Raw genomic sequence first — 17544 nt, 5'->3', positions numbered from 1 at the left:
TTTTGCTGTTTTTTTTTTTGCGCAAAAGACATGTAATTAGAGTCTCTGCCATTTTTTTTGTTTTTGCTGCATTCCTATTTCATTTTTTCTCTTTGTTTTATTTTGTTTTCTTTCTTTTTCTGGCAGTTCGGCGATCCTCTTATTATGCTTTTTCCCCGTGTGAAGAAAAAGGTGAAAGAGGTTATGGCCTTCTACTAGTATTTTCTTTTTGTCTATTCTTATATTTCTATATTTTTTTCTATTATAAAATTTGTTAGTTTCCTTATTGTATCTCCAGTTTTTTCCTTCCACTTTGTTTGTAGTACTTGTTTTGTTATTCTATAATTCTATTCTATTCCATTCTAGTATATACCATCCTGTCTTTAGTTTATCGCATATATCACATTTTCCGTTTTGTTTGATTTTCATTATGGTTAGCCAGTAGTCGGATAGGTCATGTCCTGATAGTATGCGAATTGCATTAAAGCTATACACAGATATGATGCATTCTAGCAAATTCGTCTCTTCACCCAAAATATGAGTTGTTTGGTAACGTGCTCCGTACTATCTTCTTCAATGTGTCGCAAACACTAACTTCATTACAGTATTCCACATGATTGACTCTAAACGAGCAGGAATGCGTCACTTAGAAGATCTCTATTGCAGTGCCCTTAAACGAATCACAAAACCAGCCCCTAAAGACCGGCAAACGATAGGCAACGAATAGCTACTCTTTAGCACCTTCAACATAAGCCAACAATATTCGACACCCCAACATCTCTCTTCCATGCCTGCTTTCACTGCCAATAGCACGTTCAGGCTCAAGTGGATGGCATTATTTCATTTACCAATTTCGGTCAATTCTTACACACTTGGACTGTCTTTCGCACTGGTTCGGTCCTTCCGTACACCGACAGCAACACCGTGATGGACGATGGACCCGTTACGCGTCAACAGCGCGGACAGCAGAAGCATCGTTCAGAAAACTTAATATCATTTGTCCGTACCGTTTGCCAATTGCACAACAAACAGTTTGCTACAGCCGCTTGTCCAACATCCGGCTCATGTACGGACGTGGAAGCTGATGCAGAAATCGTTGAGCCACAACCGCACCGTACACACGCTCACACATACGGGAACACCGCTAACGGTCACGAAAGATTGATTCATGATTGGATCACGGAGGATCGTATTCCCGTGTGTGTGTGTATATTCGTGTCCACCATCGCTGTAGGCAGCCCCCTCGCATACCTAGAGCGCGAAAACATTTTGGGAAAGATTGAAAAATATTTATGCGTTGGACGCAACAGATTCGGCAAACCCGGCTCCATCCGGATCGAACTTTTCCATCGTTGCCGGAGCCCTTCGGCGTGGGATGAAAATTCATATCGCTGTTTGGAGCGTGGTTCACCGATCAGCTGGGTGCATAGTCAATGAACTGTGCATGGTTTCCGGAAATGTGTCCGAAGCTACCGCAACGCCAGCTGACGTCCGCGCGATGGGACAATACGGACAAAAAAAAACAAAAGGGACACATCTCACGATTGTTTCATCGTTTATGGACAAAACGGTTATTTCAGCTAAAATTTAAACTTGTGTAATTCGCATGATTTCTTTCGAATTTTGTTGCTTAAACTACTAAGCCGAGATTTGACCTCAAATTTATACTTTTGATTGGTGTTTTTAGAAATTTTTGATTTTGAATATATGAATTAACATGGTTCTTATTCTGCTATTATTGTTTATGGTCGCTTATTATACGCTGCATTGTCGTATTTTTATTTGAAAAACATATATTATTATTAATTATTATATATATTATTATTATTATATTATTATAAAACATATATTTTTCATAATAATAATAAAGTAACAAAATAATAATTACAAGATATTTATTAGAAACATCGATTTATTATCCGGACGCTGTTGGACCTATTTCCTACTGTGCATTTTACAACCGAATACAGCACATGTTTGCAAACACGTTTACCTATAACTACAACACACTGTTCACAAGAGTTAGAAGAAGGAAACAAACGCAACCAAAACGGCATGACAAAATTCTTTCAATTTAATAACGATCGTTTAATAATTATGTTTGCAAGCCGGATAGCAGCTGCGTTTGATGTGTTACACAGCACGAAAATTGTATCCAACTTGCGGTGCACAGGTGCATGGCATTGCCGGGCTCATTTCCGATTATAAAAATCAAACATTCGATCACGCATCGGGCGCACAGAAGCGTAATTAATGTTACCATTATTATTTGCGAATCGATGGCAACGTAAGGGTCTATCTGTTTGTTTGTACATTGCAAGCAGATCAGATTTCGCACCCTTTGTTTGATGCATCTCGACGCTTCGGGGCATTCGAGTTGTTTGAGCAAGCATTACATCTGTGAATGGAATGTGAAGAAGTTGGCAAACAATAAAAACGCAGCCCCAATTAAACGCTTGCTACTGGTTTTACGTGGATTTTGATGATTAATGACCCTTAAATTCCACCCGGAAAAGCTTAATGAGGTGTAAATAAAGAGGCGATATTATTTTTCCGAAATTAATTACTAACGTACTGTGCAATAATTGTACTTTAGAAATTAATTGCTGTAATTTGCCACACCAATCAAAAAATGCATATTGATTATGAACTATTTGCATGCTTGCCATTCCATCATGGAACAGAAAGCTAGACAGACTCTGGTTGTCCTTTGTGTGAAAACAAGTCCTTTGATTCCACAAACTTTGTGCACAGTGGGATAGATAACATACAAATTATTGAATTGAACTATGGATCGTAATCTTGCATTATCTTCGCTGTCCCAAAACCAACCCTCTCACGCTATGTACGATTATTTGCGATTGCATCATCAAACAACCGAAAAACTTTAAATTTGATTGCATATTGTGCCAGTGGCGGAAAATAGCAACTAAACCTCAAACAAGCTCCCGATGGGTCGAACGTTCGCCTAATGCAATTCAGCAACCGTTCGCCCTCCGGTCGCCCCAACAGGCAGGTACAGGCCACGTGTGCATTCAAAAAACGATTCCATGCAACGTGAAGCGGTAAAAAGAAGCATAAAAAAAACAATTCACTTCGTCACGGGATGGCCTTGAATGGGAAAGCTTCCTGTGGCGGGTTCCCGGCATGGCGTGGTAAATGCTATTTTCCAATGGAAGTTTTGTTGATTTGATGACCCGATACGGGGTAGTTTCCCATCCACCGGCCGGATCGACATCGATCATAACCCATATACCCGGAAAGCCATTTCCTTCAAGCTGTTGTTCCCTTTTGCAAAGAACCCCTTGCGAACGGTTCGTGTGACGTGAAGAAATTACAATTACAGTCCTAAAATACCATCTTTTTAATGAGAATGAAAAAATTGGACATCAACCCGATCCTGCCCCGAAGGAATTGAAGAACAGCTTTCGATACATTTTGTGCTCTCTCTCTCTCTCTCTCCCCACACCCAAACACAATCGCCCAAAGCTAATCGGTGTTAGGCAATGGCAAACGTGCGACGGGTTTTTCGAGTCCAAAACCCATCACCAATCGGTTGTGATTGCTTGCCCTACTACCACGGGAAGCACGGAAGCACCCATAAAAACAATTCAAACAAAATTTGGCACAAACAACTTTCCAGCCGATGAACCATCGGCCGTCGTGCCTTTTATCAACACAGTTTCCTTTCACTTCGCTTCGCCCAACGTTCGTTAGTTTCTTGTACGAATTAGGGTTTCACACATTCCAACCCCCGGCCCCCGGCCAGATTGCAGGAAAGAGATAAACTTTCTATCTCCCATTTTTGGTGAACCCGGTGGAACTAGGAACCAGAAGGATACGCGTGAAACTTTCCTTCGCCAAAACTGGAAACGGCAAAAAAAAAACGCTCAACTTCTTCATTGCTGAAGTTCCGGATCTAAAGTCAGTTTTCCGAAAAGCGAGCAAATGGTTTCAAATCCAATAACAATTCCTTGCGACGATGTCTTGCCCAAACTTTGCTGCCCTCGTTCGCACCGGAACGCACCGTCCAAACGGATCGCTTTCTTTCCTTCGCTTGAAATCCTGATTTAATCCGAACGCCCTGCATGCATACCGTCGTGCTGGCGTTGTTGCTGGCCCGAGTAACGCACATCCCGAGTGTGGGCACATGACGGTGGATGGAAGAAACATATGCCACAGGTTTCGGGTGGCGTGAAGATCCACTTATAACACTTTATCTGTCCCATGTGACACCGTTTCGAAACGAATTTCCATAATCTGCTTCCCTGTCCACGTGTGTGTGTGTGTGAGTGCTGAAGTGGTTGAGACGGGTTTGCCGTAGCGCGTGTGACACCGTCACACTACCAGCAGCAGTTAAGATAAAGAACAGCAGGAAGTCAAACAAATGAGCCCCGGCATCGGCACTCACAAAATGCCAGCTTTACCAACCAACCGGCAGGACTTTCCAGGGGAAAGACCTGTTAAATCGTTTCCAGCTGGGGTTGTCAACGGATCAGATGACCGGTAGATGGCGCTCGGTCCATTTTCCGTCCATGGGAACGTGCAGTAGATAGCAATCTGCACAATCGTCCTCCGGTTTCTACAATTATTGGATCATTTTATTAGAACCGTATCCGGAACCCGAACCCCCGGCTGCCGTTTGCCTGTGCACAGCTGGTCTAGATGACGGCCCGAGTCTATGTGATATGTATGAGAAATTTGTTTTTTTTTTGTTCTCTTTCTTTAGACCGTTTTTCTTCCGTCCAAAATGCATTCCTTTCAGAATGTCAAAGAAATTCATCCCTGTGCGTGATAATGAATAAAGCAGAATGATTTATTGCGCACATTACTGCTGGATGAAATAATATTAAGAATGGAATGTTTCGGGTTTTTACTGCAAAAGGACAACCCACCCCCTCTTCTAGGCACTAAAATCCTAGTATATTTTGTATTAAAAATATTAACAAACGCACAATCTCACTCCAGACAATGCCACTAGAAGTATCAAATAAAACTCTTAATAAAATTGACGCTAGATGGCGCTGTCGGCGGACAAGTAAAATCTATTTGCCCGAGCATTACTTTGGGTACTTTTCAAATGATACCCTCCCCCCACCGGGAAAGGTAAATAAATGTTCGCTTTGGAGCGAGCAGGTAAATAAACAGGTAAAACAGGCTACACCTCTTTGCTTCGAGTTTCCCCCAATCCACGCTGTAACAAATTGGCCTTGTCAGCATGAAATTGATCCTCACCGGTGTGGTTTCCCACACGTCCGCCGAGCTTCCACTCCACTGGACAATAATCATCAATTGTGGCTTTTTATGAAAGGATTACCCCACACCACGAAAGGACGATCTGGGCTTTTTTTTTTATTTACCTCGTAGCCTTCTAGCCCTACCCCCCGCGTTTAGGGAACTGCCCAGACAATCGAAATGGAAACTTAGCTCCGTAACTTTCAATAGTGGAGTATGCAATTGGTTCCGTTTTCGTAGGCGTTCTTTTTGTGTCATTGGCATTGGATGGTTTCTACTCGTCAGCAAACTCCCACCCGGGAGGATATGTAGCCAATTCTAAGCAATCGTGGCTTACGTCCGGATTAGGTTAGCTTAAGAAGCAGAACCTCCTAAATTCATCGAAACGTACACACTCTGGCATCAATGGATGTGAGTTTTGCTTACGATTTCACATCCCGGCAGCTTCTCCTCGCTGTGATTTCTTATCACCGCAGATGACCTTTGTGGAGTAAAAATGGAGTTTTTCAACATTTTTTTTAAGACACTTTCAGCGACCTTTTCTGCGAGGTTCAGTGATCACGTACAGACGCGTTAAAATGCCCGAAGTAGCAACTCCACTCCATCTTTTATCCTTCGGGATGTGTTTTCCTTGAAAGTTTTTTTCTTTTGGGAAAGATGTTTTTAGGCGATGAAAAGGGAAGAAAACATCCATTTTTTCATCCTAACCGCATGGTTTTCTTTAAAAGCCATGGTGGTGTCCCCAAATAAACATCTGCCCATCCATCTAGGAAATGTAATTTGATCAACCTGAGATGGGAACTTCTTTGAAAGGTTTCACACGAAAAGTGGGCAATGTTTTGCTGCTGGAAAGCAGAACTTGAAAGGTGCAAGTGGTTGGTAAACGTACTTGCAAAGATCAACAAATGGACGTTAAAAAATAAATTGTAAATAAAGCGCAATTGTGATTATGTTATTATTTTATAGAAACGGTTCGTTGGGTTATTGGGAGTTCGTTGGAATGGCCAGGCCGTATCGAGCAGACTGTCGGATATTAAAAATCCCAATTCGCTCCCCAGGTGTCCGTATCCGATTACGATCCCTCTTTCACTCGTTTGCCAATCAATTTAACCTAACTGGAATGGGTTCGGTAGATAAAAAGGATACCTCCATAATCGGTTCCCCCAATGGTTCTTCGTAGGATTGCTGGGAACATTTTACACCAACGCAGCGCTGACAATAGATGAACTTTTACTCGTGTTAACAAGGCTATTCACTTTGCACGAACCTTTTTAAAGGACCATGGACAACTGGAAAGGGATGCATATATTATTTGACCAACAAAGGGAAAATGAAGTCCTACGTTTCCTACTTTTTGAGGCCCATGGACTTACCCTTTAACGATTGACCTTGGGTGATAACAAGACCAACCTAATTCCTGTTGCAGTAAACCTTTTACAAGGCAGAAGGAAATAAAACACGCTGCTCATAACTGCTAATGAAGCAAACGAGGCCATAAGGTGGCTTCTAGATTATCGCGATAAGATTGGTTCAACCTTTGCCCGGATCGGAACAGAACTAATTCTTCAAACCAATCGAGTTCCAGGTGATCTGATGCTTCTTAACAAAAAACACGCACACATATCAGGTTTAAGTTATACGATTTCCTTAGCGTCAGATAAGAGTCCTTTCTTTGCCTCCTTAAGCAAAGCAGCACTCAAACCTTATCAGACACTTCAGCGAAGGATCCTCTTGTTGTGAGGGATCGAACCCGTGGCGCTCAGCGAGAGCGGCTGTTTTAAGTCTTGCTTCGACGAAATCGTCGCCGGTGACGGTGAAGTTGAAGTGTGCGATGTTCAACTTTCGCACGATACAGTGACGCCATGCCGTGTGGGGCAAACACCAAACGGGGAAAAAGGACACATCAATGTCAATCTTATAAAATTTAATATTTCTTTTATGGGTGAGCTTGCGTTCTTTCGGTGTGTGCGTTTGAGCGCCGGTGGAAGCCTTTCCGTATATTTCCATTTGAGTTCTCGTTGGAGATTGTCCTTTTGTCGTGGTTATCTCTTCATATTTTTTTTTTTGCCTTGCCTTGATACTTCCACAAGGCGCGAGGGCATACGATAAGGATTATATTTTTCCGCTCAGCGAAGAGCGAAAGAAAAGCATCCGAGAACCATTAGCGTGCCTACGAAGTGGATGAAATGTGATTTCTCTGCGTACTATTTGTTGAAGGAAGAGATGGAGCTAGGCGATAACAGGGTACGAGAGATGGAAAGCGAATGGAAAGGTCACAATTGAACAATCGCACCAACTTTCACCATTTTTCCTGTGCCACTTTACAACATGGCGTAGATTACGAATTATTAACGTAAAAAACGCAGCAATGGCAAAGTAAAAGTTCCTGCAAAACGAGCATGAACAAATGTGATGCAGTGGCAGATTTTATGTTTCTTCTCCACAGCTAATCGTCAGCGAGCAGGGCTTGAGCTGCATGGAAAAGATCAAAGCCGATCGTGTGAAATTGTTTGCTTGCACTCGAAGCAGATGGAAGCTTTCGGTTTCGGTGGGTTGGTGAAGCTTAGATTACGCGGTGATGCATTTTTCCGTGCATTTCCACTATTCTAACAGCGAAAAGCTAGCAAACAAGCGAAAGCAAATGAGCCTAGAACGTGTATTACCACCATGCAAAAGATAGTTAACGTTTAACAGAGGTCCATAGCAATCATGTAAATAAAGGATACTGTTAAATATATAAGCATTATAATTAATTTATAATTAATTAATTATAATTTAAAATTAATAATAAATATATTTTACTATTACGATTACAATTGCACACCTTTTCACCTTTATGGCAGTGGTCTTCCTAAGAAACAATGTTTTATTTTACGGTAAATAATATTACAATTTGAAGAAACGTTTCGAATGACGAAGAAACTTTACGAATGACATCAACCCATATCTCACGGCGCTGATAAAAGGAAACAAATATTTAACAGGCCGTTCCATTCAAGGGTTGTGTGCCGAACCGTTTACAGTTGATAAATGCTACACATAAGAAACAATGCCGTTCTCGAGATGTGCTTAATACCCATTGACGCTTCAATTAAGGCTTTGCTTCTTTTTTCTCGCTGCATTTAATCGGACATGCAAACGAAAGCTTGCTCACCGCTTTATCGTTGCATGCCTTACACTTTTTGCCTGATTGTTCCCGTTTTTTTTGTATTCTTCCCGTTTTCAATTTAACAATTGTTTTACACGGTTAAGTAGGCGGTTGCTTTTTTTTTTTTTGCTTTTCCAACGCACCAACCAATCCCACAAAAACCACTCAATTCATTTCTTCGTCGGTTCGTCGGTCGTTGTACGACCGTTCAGTGGATGCAATAGATGCATTCCCACCGGAAGCAGACACTTTTTGTGCGCTCGTTCACGGAGTTTGGATCCACCCCTTTGTTGGGAACGTGGGACTATGCGAATTATGTTTTGAAAAATGGTAGCATAGGATTGCAAACCCTCTTTCTCTTCCTTTGTTACTCGCAACCTCCCATACCCGTACAATAGTTAGACCGTTTTGAGGAATCACACTGGCATACGAAGCATTCCAGTGGCATGTTTCGAAGCGCACTCGATGACGCACAAACCCGCTCCTTTTACGAACGGGTTGCGCAAAAGCTTACGGTTGATGTACACGCGGAGTGCCGTTTTTCTGGTGAAAACCTTAACAAAACTAGGGAAAATGGGGACCCGTTCCGGGTGGATATATATTTCAACATTAGCAGAACAGATATGACCGAGCGCTTTTGTACGTTTGAGGCACCACCACCTTGCCACACTGTCCGGAACGGATGTGAACTTTCAGCGCCACACTTCAAAGCATCCGTTTCGCGGGGTCCGTCCATATGCTGGTAGTGGCTGCAGAGGCTCCGACGCGGCCCGGTTGCCGAAATGATACGCTACACCCAAGCGTGTTACAACCCGGGGTTTCGGAAGCATTTCCGAAGCCGGCTGGCTTTAAAGTGTACATTTTATGTGATTCGCAACGCGTTCCAGCGCTTGCTGCTGAGTGAGGGGTTAACTTTTACAGTATTTGCCTGCACCCGGGTTGATACCATTCAACGCTCGTCCATCGCTCGCCTTTCGAGGAACCATAAATATCGCTTCTTTATGATGACTCATTTCCTTTACCCTTTTTCTTCACCGGCCATACCCGTTGGATGGCGCTACTGTGAAGCTATTAAGGTGGGATGGGAAAAACGGGAAAAGCGCTAAATTTCAGGTGACATTGCTGGCCCGTCCAATTGAACCAGCATTGGTGAGAAGAAAAGAATACACGTTGACGGTGCATAGATAGCGTTGGGAGCTGCAAAATTTCACAAATTTATTGAACGTAATAGTGTTGGCAACGTACCGCAGAGCGGTTTATTCGATGGGAAATCAATTTCGCAAAACACTACCTCCGATGGTGAAATGAAAGCTTAATTTGATTCATTTATATTGCTTCCATCAATTCATTTTTGCACTCGCGGTGAAAATGTGATAATATCATTGCGATGCGGTACTTCCCGCTTTGGTTTGGTGCTATCACGGTATGGAGCTTTAAAGAAATCGATCAAATATTTCAAATTAATTTCAATTTGGTAAAGAAAAGCTTTTTCCAAAATTGTCACTAGACATTACTTCAGTTCAATGAATATTTCATATGATGTCGAATCGGTATTGTTAAGGGAAATTCTTACACTTATAAAGAAATGATGTGTACACGTGCTAATACAAATGCATTGTACAAACAATACGTTTTAAAACATTTTAACTTTAAAATCACTTTTAACTTTTAAATGAATAAAAATAAATCACTTACTTTATTTGATGAGACGACATTGGGCGGCTCTTTACATTGGCTTCATGGCACGTGCTAGTTAATTAGGTTTTACATACTAAGAAGGTAGTATTCGAACCTACAGCGTATTCAGCCTGTACGCGTATAGGAACCGTACGTTCCTATAAGACCATCCTATTTTGCAAATATTCCCTAATCTGTACTAGAAATCTAATTTTCAAACATGTAAAATTCTGCGAATGTTTTACGAGTGCTATTTGAAATTTATCTTTCTCGAAATCATCAGCTCTACGGAGCGTTCCTTTAACGGGCTGTGCGGAAACGGCAAATTTATCATACCATGAATTTTAACGACGCACAATATCGTGCCATCATTGCAGGCAACCTATCTTTACCGTACGATGTGTTTTCTTTTTATTTTCAGGTACGGAGAACCTGTTCGCATGCGGCTGCCTCCTGATGTAATTGTGAACCACGTGCAATTTGTAGGTGAGTAACGCGAATGGGAAAAACGATACTAGCATAATCAAGTGTAGTATAGCACATTGCATTTTCTTTCAATTCGCTACAAAAATATTGTAAAACAGTTTACATAAATGTGGAGACCATGTTTTGTTAAGTACAAGCACAATTACTTGCTAAATTCATGCACGAGTTGTACAGGTAGAAAGGGAATGCACTAGTGATTGTACAATGTGTCAATTACAATACAATACAATTATGTGAAAATAAAACAAAAAAGTTCATGCAAGTAGAAATGCATTTTTGCCAGTTAGAGATATTTTTTTATCACCTGGCCATGTTACTGACAGAGCAGCAATTTAATAAATTACTTTTTCCACGAAATCAAATGCGCTGGACATTAAGCGGATGATATTTAATGTTGAAATGTTTTTTAATGTTCCATTTTTTAAAGTTTTACTACAAAAAAAAACATTTAAAGAGTTAATAATTGTTTAATAAAAGTTTAATTTTCATGCATTTGATTTGATATTAAAATTGTCAAAAATTGTTGTCAAAATGTTGCTTATTACTGGCAAAACTAGCAAGCTTTATTTGCTCTGCAATGTTGAGAATTAAGAACTGCATAGGTTTGGTATGCGCAAATATCTAACGGTTCTGCAACTGTTCACGACTCACACAATTTTGTACAGGAAAAATAATTCCGACAAAAAAGCAGTTGATTATAAATCATTCCGTAGCTTACGAAAATTACTCATTTACATGAACAATTTGGAAATGTTGAGTTTAATTTAATTTCCTTCACCAAATACTAGTAGCTTTGGGTTGGGTGTACCTTTTCCATCCCATCCCAGCTATTTTTTGCTTCATTTTGAAATGTTTGGGCGCTGGTACTAGCGAATGCCAAGCCTATCAAATCATACCGGATTAGAAAGTGTTTCACGCAACCTGAGCCTTTTTTTTACACTCGCCTACACGCAACTCAACACCACAGCAGACGGTTCTGCAGGATGCTACAAAAAAATAAACAGCATATGAAGGTACTACTGGAAAGTGTTGCAGTAATAGCAGCACAAAACTCGGTTGCGCACTGGAACGTAATCATTAGAAAGGATGGGCCACCAATCTTTTTTTGTGTCCTACCCCACCACAGCGAAGCGGCAGTGAAAGCGAAGCGGGCGAAACTAAGCTAGTCCATTAGTAAGAAATGGAATATTGCGCCAAGGCGTGTGCTGGAGCGTAGGAATTAAAACCGAAAAATTATAATAATGTACTTCCGTCCCGAACATTCTCGCTGCGAAACAAACAAACAAAAAAAAAAAAACCAAACAAACCTAAACCCAAGCTCGTCTGCTCATGGAAAGGAATAGCTTGACAGCAAAACGCAGTCCCCATTTGCTTGCACGGAATTCATCCAAGCCGTGCGGCAACACACACCGTAACAGCGTGATCCAGCGAGCAACATTGACGTTTTGCGGATGTGCGTGTGTTTGTGCGCGCGTGTGTGTGTGTTTTAGTTCTACTTTTACGGCGCGTTGTCACCGTAGTACGTCGCACGAAATTACTCCCGAATAAGATGAAGAGATTATGATGTTTTTTTGTTCTTTATTTGCTCGCTTTTCACAAGCCACCAGGCGTCTCCATTGAGGGAGCGCGTGCTTGATGATGGCGTGTTTGTTTGTAAGTTAGTTTTTTTGTTTGTTTTATTTAAAGCTATGAAGCTTTTCTGCAATCTTTCATGTTTCAGCACGCACCATTCTGGGTAAAGCCATTTCTTTGTTTCTTAGTTGCTTGATTTCAAGCGCACTGGAGAAAACTTTTCTCCCTTCTATCTCCCTCTCTCTCACTTTCTCGTCAGTTTACATCGAACGGTCAGTTAATAAGGCCACTCCTTTTAGCGCCTGCTGAATAAACATAACTTTTTTTTTGCGTTTTTGTGTTTCCGCAGCAGGAAGTGGTTAAATTTCACTGATAAATCCCTTTGTCTAGCGCATACCAAACATCAATCCCCCACACAACGGGCAGGCGAAAACAGAAAAGACCTTCAAACAATAGTCCAGTTTTGCAAGCTCTTTCACTAGCCCTGTACGCTTTGTTGTTGTGAAATTGTGCATGGTTCGGATTCCGAATGCTTCAGACCCGTGCAGCATTGTTTGCCGCGTTCACTTTCGTTAATTAAATGATCATCACGGCTTCCGTTGGCTGTTTGCCACTGATTAGGTTCACGGTACACGGTCTGGGTTAGGTTCTGTTTCCTAGCTCTACACGCTGCTTCAAAACTACAATAGTTTGTAGCTTCTTCGCATAGCTCATCGTACCCGTCTGGTTAGTGTATATTTTTTTCCATTTCCGAATTCGACCTTCGGTGGGATTGTTTTCTTCCGCAACTCTTTGCGAACAGGGCAAATTAAAAGCAAACTTCTGCTCGGGAAACTTTTATTTACGATAGACCCAAGTATATATTGGAAAGATGCCGTACGGAAACTAGCAAGAAATTCCTCTGCGGAGTGTCTGGCAATCAGACGGACAGCATGGTTTGGCTATCGCAGTAAATTTTCCGTCTGCGGTTGGATTATACCGGTTTTCCTATGCCCTATGGTTTGTTGTTAATTGTACCTTTTCAATTTGCGTCGAGACTGCATAACTCAAAACCGTTCCCCATGGTGTGTACACAGCGGACTTACAAACTCCTGCACTGGAAACTTTAAAATTACTTTGTTTGTGTAGGACAGTGAAATGAAATACAAAACCGCAAGCAATCGCGAAGTTGTAAATGGAAAGATAATGGAAACGCTTCAGATTTAGAGTAAACAAGCTTATGCAAATAGCACAAAATATCACGTAGAATGATTATATTTTATTTTAATATCGCTTAACATTTTTTCCACACGCTCTAACGCGCGCTCTCTCTCACTCTCTCTCTCTCTCTCTCTCTCTCTCTCTCTCTCTCTCTTTCACACACACACACAGTATTTTTAACGCGCTGCCCATTATAGGTACACACATAATGATTTTAGTACAGATTTTAGTACAATCACAAAGTACTGGGCGCCTCCACCGATAATTAATCCCTCGATAATGTGTTATTTTCCGGTGCGACAAATATTTATCTATCCCCACTGCTCCCCAATTTCCCACCAAATGCTTGCCGGTAGTTGCACTCATCGGATGAGATGCGTGTTCCTTTCGGTGAAACATCGCACATCGCAAGTGCATCAAATAGTACCGTGTACCGTTGTGCAGCAACGGACAGGGAATTGTGTTAGCCGAGCATGGCGGTTCATCACCGCCAGGGCCATTCTGAAACTAATCGTCTAGGGCGGCAAACGCTCCATTCGCTGTAATTCGAACTCCCTACCCATCGCGCTAGTGGCAAAACATGACATGAGCAGACCGATCCGTGGTATATTAATAGTGACTCTATTTGCTATGCCGCTGATGAGCTGGTTCCCACACGGTAATGGCCCCGATGGTGGATCCATCACCTTCAAACTAAAACTAGAAGGATGATCTATATATGTTCCTCGTTTCCACCACGCTCACCATACATTACCCACCCGCAAGAAGCAGTTTTATGCACGAAAATTTGGGACAGCGCACTTCTAAAACACTCATTTATGCCATCACGCTAGGCTAGTGCTGGTTTAGCCTGTCATACAACGTTTAATGGGTATTGGTCAAATATTTGATGCACTACCGTGCCTATAAATGGAGGTTGTGAATAAAGCAAGAGAATAACGGCATAAAACGAATGCTTCAAACCGCACTGAAACACATAGTATTCAACGCGCACATACTAAACGAGTTTTTATCATGTTTAACACAGTTGTTCCTCACTCACACGTGTCTACAACATGCATCAGCAAGTTCAATTATTGGGTATACAAATGTTCTCAACTTTCACGCTACGCAGCCATTAAAAATGCAATACAGCAATAAGCACACAAAAAAGAAGCAGTTATGGTTTAGGAATGATACATTGATCACGATGAAACAGAAGGAATTAGATTAGATAAATCTAACCAAAACAAAAAAAAAAGGAACCGGCTTTTATGCTTGGTACATGAATATAAATCAAATAATTGGATGTGCGTTGATGTACGCTTTTTTTATACATTTTTATGATTCAATGGAACGTTATGATACATCCAATAGGAATAACATACAATTTTTAAATAAAAATCAGAAAAATTCACATTTATTGCACATGTGGTAATATCTCACCTATCTGAAAAAAGCATCAAATCTACTAAATATGACTACAATTATTTAATGTAATACATTTTATCATCGGTTCAGAGTTAAATAACCAAAGAGCTTTGTTCATTTCAATTGATATAACATTGATTTACTCTAGACTTTTTGACTTCACGTCAGAATGGATGGGTTTTACAAATGTACGTACCAATTGAACGTAAGTTGGTGTTATCGATAAATCATGTTGTCATGCACTAGCCATATCTGATGTTATGTAAATATACTAATAGTTCGATGTGTGTTTGGGATTGTAGTAAGATAGCAAGCACCAATGATTGCGTTGGTCGGTGCGTCGGAATAATTAATTACCGCCTGGTGAATCATAATTCGTGCCTGAGTTATGTCGCATGATAATGAGCTTGTTAAAGGCTCGTACCGAAATCGAATTGTTCCAACAATTGGCTGTATGATTGGAGTTTGTAGCACCCACACGAGACACCCAGAACAACACCTTTAAGCTCAATCAGTCCCGATAGTGTATCACAATAGTAAAGCGAAAAAGCCATGACTGCGTGACGTGACACGCAGTTATCGGTACATAAATTAAAGAAAACAATTCACACGGCACAAAGCTTTACGATGAGTTCGCAGTACGGGTACGAATTTTACTACCTTGGTCATTTGCGTGCCATAAATAACTCAATGGTTCAATTTTCATACGGCCAACCAGCAGCAAACCCTTTCCATAAACGAAGAATTCGCTTCTGTAGAACCTTTTTTTCATAACGTGCACGTAGTACTACGGTATGCAAACGAATGCAAATTGTTTCCGATTTTAATGGACCACTTCGTTGCTCCCCTGCACAATGGTAAGCAATGGCAACAATCGGACGGTGGTCCATGCCCGGAAACAACCTACATCAACCGTTAGCTCTCGATATCCGGGGTGCTAGAAGTTTGTGTAACACCGCACAAAAAAAAAACAATCACAGTTGACCGGATTTGTGCCGTTCCGCTCGCCAATGCAAACCGATGGGAAATGGATATTTCCGTGCAGTGTGTGGCTCACTTTAACCCGAACCCGAACCTTCGGTGCTCAGGTACCCGGAGCAAGGGTGCAGCACCTTGGTACATAAATTGGTTCAATCATTTCAATTCGTTCGCAGTTCGCTCGAACGCAACCAATGTTACGAGGCGACAGGATAATTCATGCCTTCAGTCTCGCTACATGTACCGAACAGTGGGGGTGCAGGACGCTTTTGTGTGACTGAATGCTTCTCTGCGGTACCTACCACTGTACAGACAACAATAAAGACATACGAACCTAAAAGAAATACCATCAACGAAGCTAATCTCCGCCGCCCGAAGCAATCCAATAAAGCAACAAAAGCTCCCCATACGCGATTCGCGCAGCGTAAAAGCACACACACACCAAAACCAAAAAGAAAAGACTCCACTCTATACCCGTATTGGCCCGTTGTGGTGACGCCGGTTGTTTCGAAAAGGCACCATTTCCTGCTCCACGGCCACGGATATACCAATAAAATTGACACTCCCGTTTGCGCATCATGCATCGCCACCGCCTCGGACAATCGGGTGCTCGGTGAAGCAAAAGCTCCCCAACACTGGCGGCACATCCGGAACACCATTTGTCTTTGGTGTTGTGGACCGTGCGGAACAACGCAACGTGAGGTACGGAATGTGGTCACGGAATTGGATTTGCCTCTCGCCGACGTCCATCTCGTCTGTCTGCACGCATTCTCCAGCAGCCGGGGCGTTGGTGGTGGAAGGTAGTACACGAAGAAATGCGTTTTGTTTGACGGTGCCGAAATGCCAAGCTAATCCTTCATTGGCCCGAGTGCCGATCACGAGCCCGTACGCAAGGAATGGCATTTTTAGACACCCGAGTCTTCTCTTCACATTCATTACTAACGCCGCCGCGTTTAGTCTTTGGAAGCGACCCATTGCCCACCTTCCAATCACACAAACACTCACACACACCCCATAAATAAACAACTCAAACAATGAAGAATCCTTCCCGGCGAATCAATAGCTGAATACAGCCCTTTCCCGTTGTTTTTGCTGTGTGCTCCCTTTCATCCCCGAAAATCCCGGCAACTCCGGAACCGGTCCGGTATAAGAGCGTCCGAAAATCCCATAAGAAATGCAATCAATCGTAATCTCCTATCCGCCAGTTGCGGATTGCGCTGTGTTGTTGCCAGCGCTCGAGCAAGTAGTGCTGCGAGCGAAACTCAATAAATCATCTTCCCATCAATCAGCCCGAAGTTGTGGTACAGATTTTCCCGTTTTTTTGTTTTTTGTTTTTTGACTATTTTTGTTCGTTTTTATTTGATGCACCTCACTCGTACAGTCCCCGATGCCGTGGCATCATGCTCGTCATGCTAAATCGTGCTAAAGCGTAGCCGGTAGAGTTGATTCGATTTATCGCTTGTAAAATATTTGACCATCGCTGCCTCTAATGCCATGGGGCCCAACGTTCGCGATTTGCCAGGGCTAGCATAAAATTAGCCAAAATTCGCTTTTACGACTTTGCAGCGGACCTTCAGTAAGCGATGAATGTTATTTTAAAATTAATATTCACTCAATCTCGCTTGCTCCTTCCCTTTGTTTTGTTTTATTCATCAGTAAAATATGTTATCATTAAGAGCATTTTTATGAACAAAGCGTAAAACAGTAATCAATTAATAATGACCAATTCTGCAGCTTTTTCGTTTCATAGGTCATCAAAAGAAAAAACGATTGGCCATATTGAGATAAAAATTATTTTCAGTGATTTATTACTTTAAGATTGTTTCGTTTAAGATGCCGCACTGATTGGATGCCGCTTT

At 41.8% G+C, this 17544-nt stretch overlaps 1 protein-coding gene across 5 annotated transcripts in view; it reads left to right on the top strand.

Annotated features, from left to right (window-relative positions):
• LOC128309411 (FMRFamide receptor-like) overlaps nucleotides 1-17544 on the top strand; it is a 68306-nt gene that overhangs the window by 23773 nt on the left and 26989 nt on the right. For all 5 annotated transcript variants that reach the window (XM_053045787.1, XM_053045788.1, XM_053045790.1 and 2 more), the window contains exon 3: nucleotides 10461-10525. The gene's annotated coding sequence lies outside the window, so the exon portion shown is untranslated. The remainder of the gene's footprint in view (nucleotides 1-10460; nucleotides 10526-17544) is intronic.

The sequence above is a fragment of the Anopheles moucheti genome, chromosome 2, assembly GCF_943734755.1.
Source record: "Anopheles moucheti chromosome 2, idAnoMoucSN_F20_07, whole genome shotgun sequence".
NCBI lineage: Eukaryota > Metazoa > Arthropoda > Insecta > Diptera > Culicidae > Anopheles > Anopheles moucheti.
This window is presented reverse-complemented; position numbering and strand designations above follow the sequence as displayed.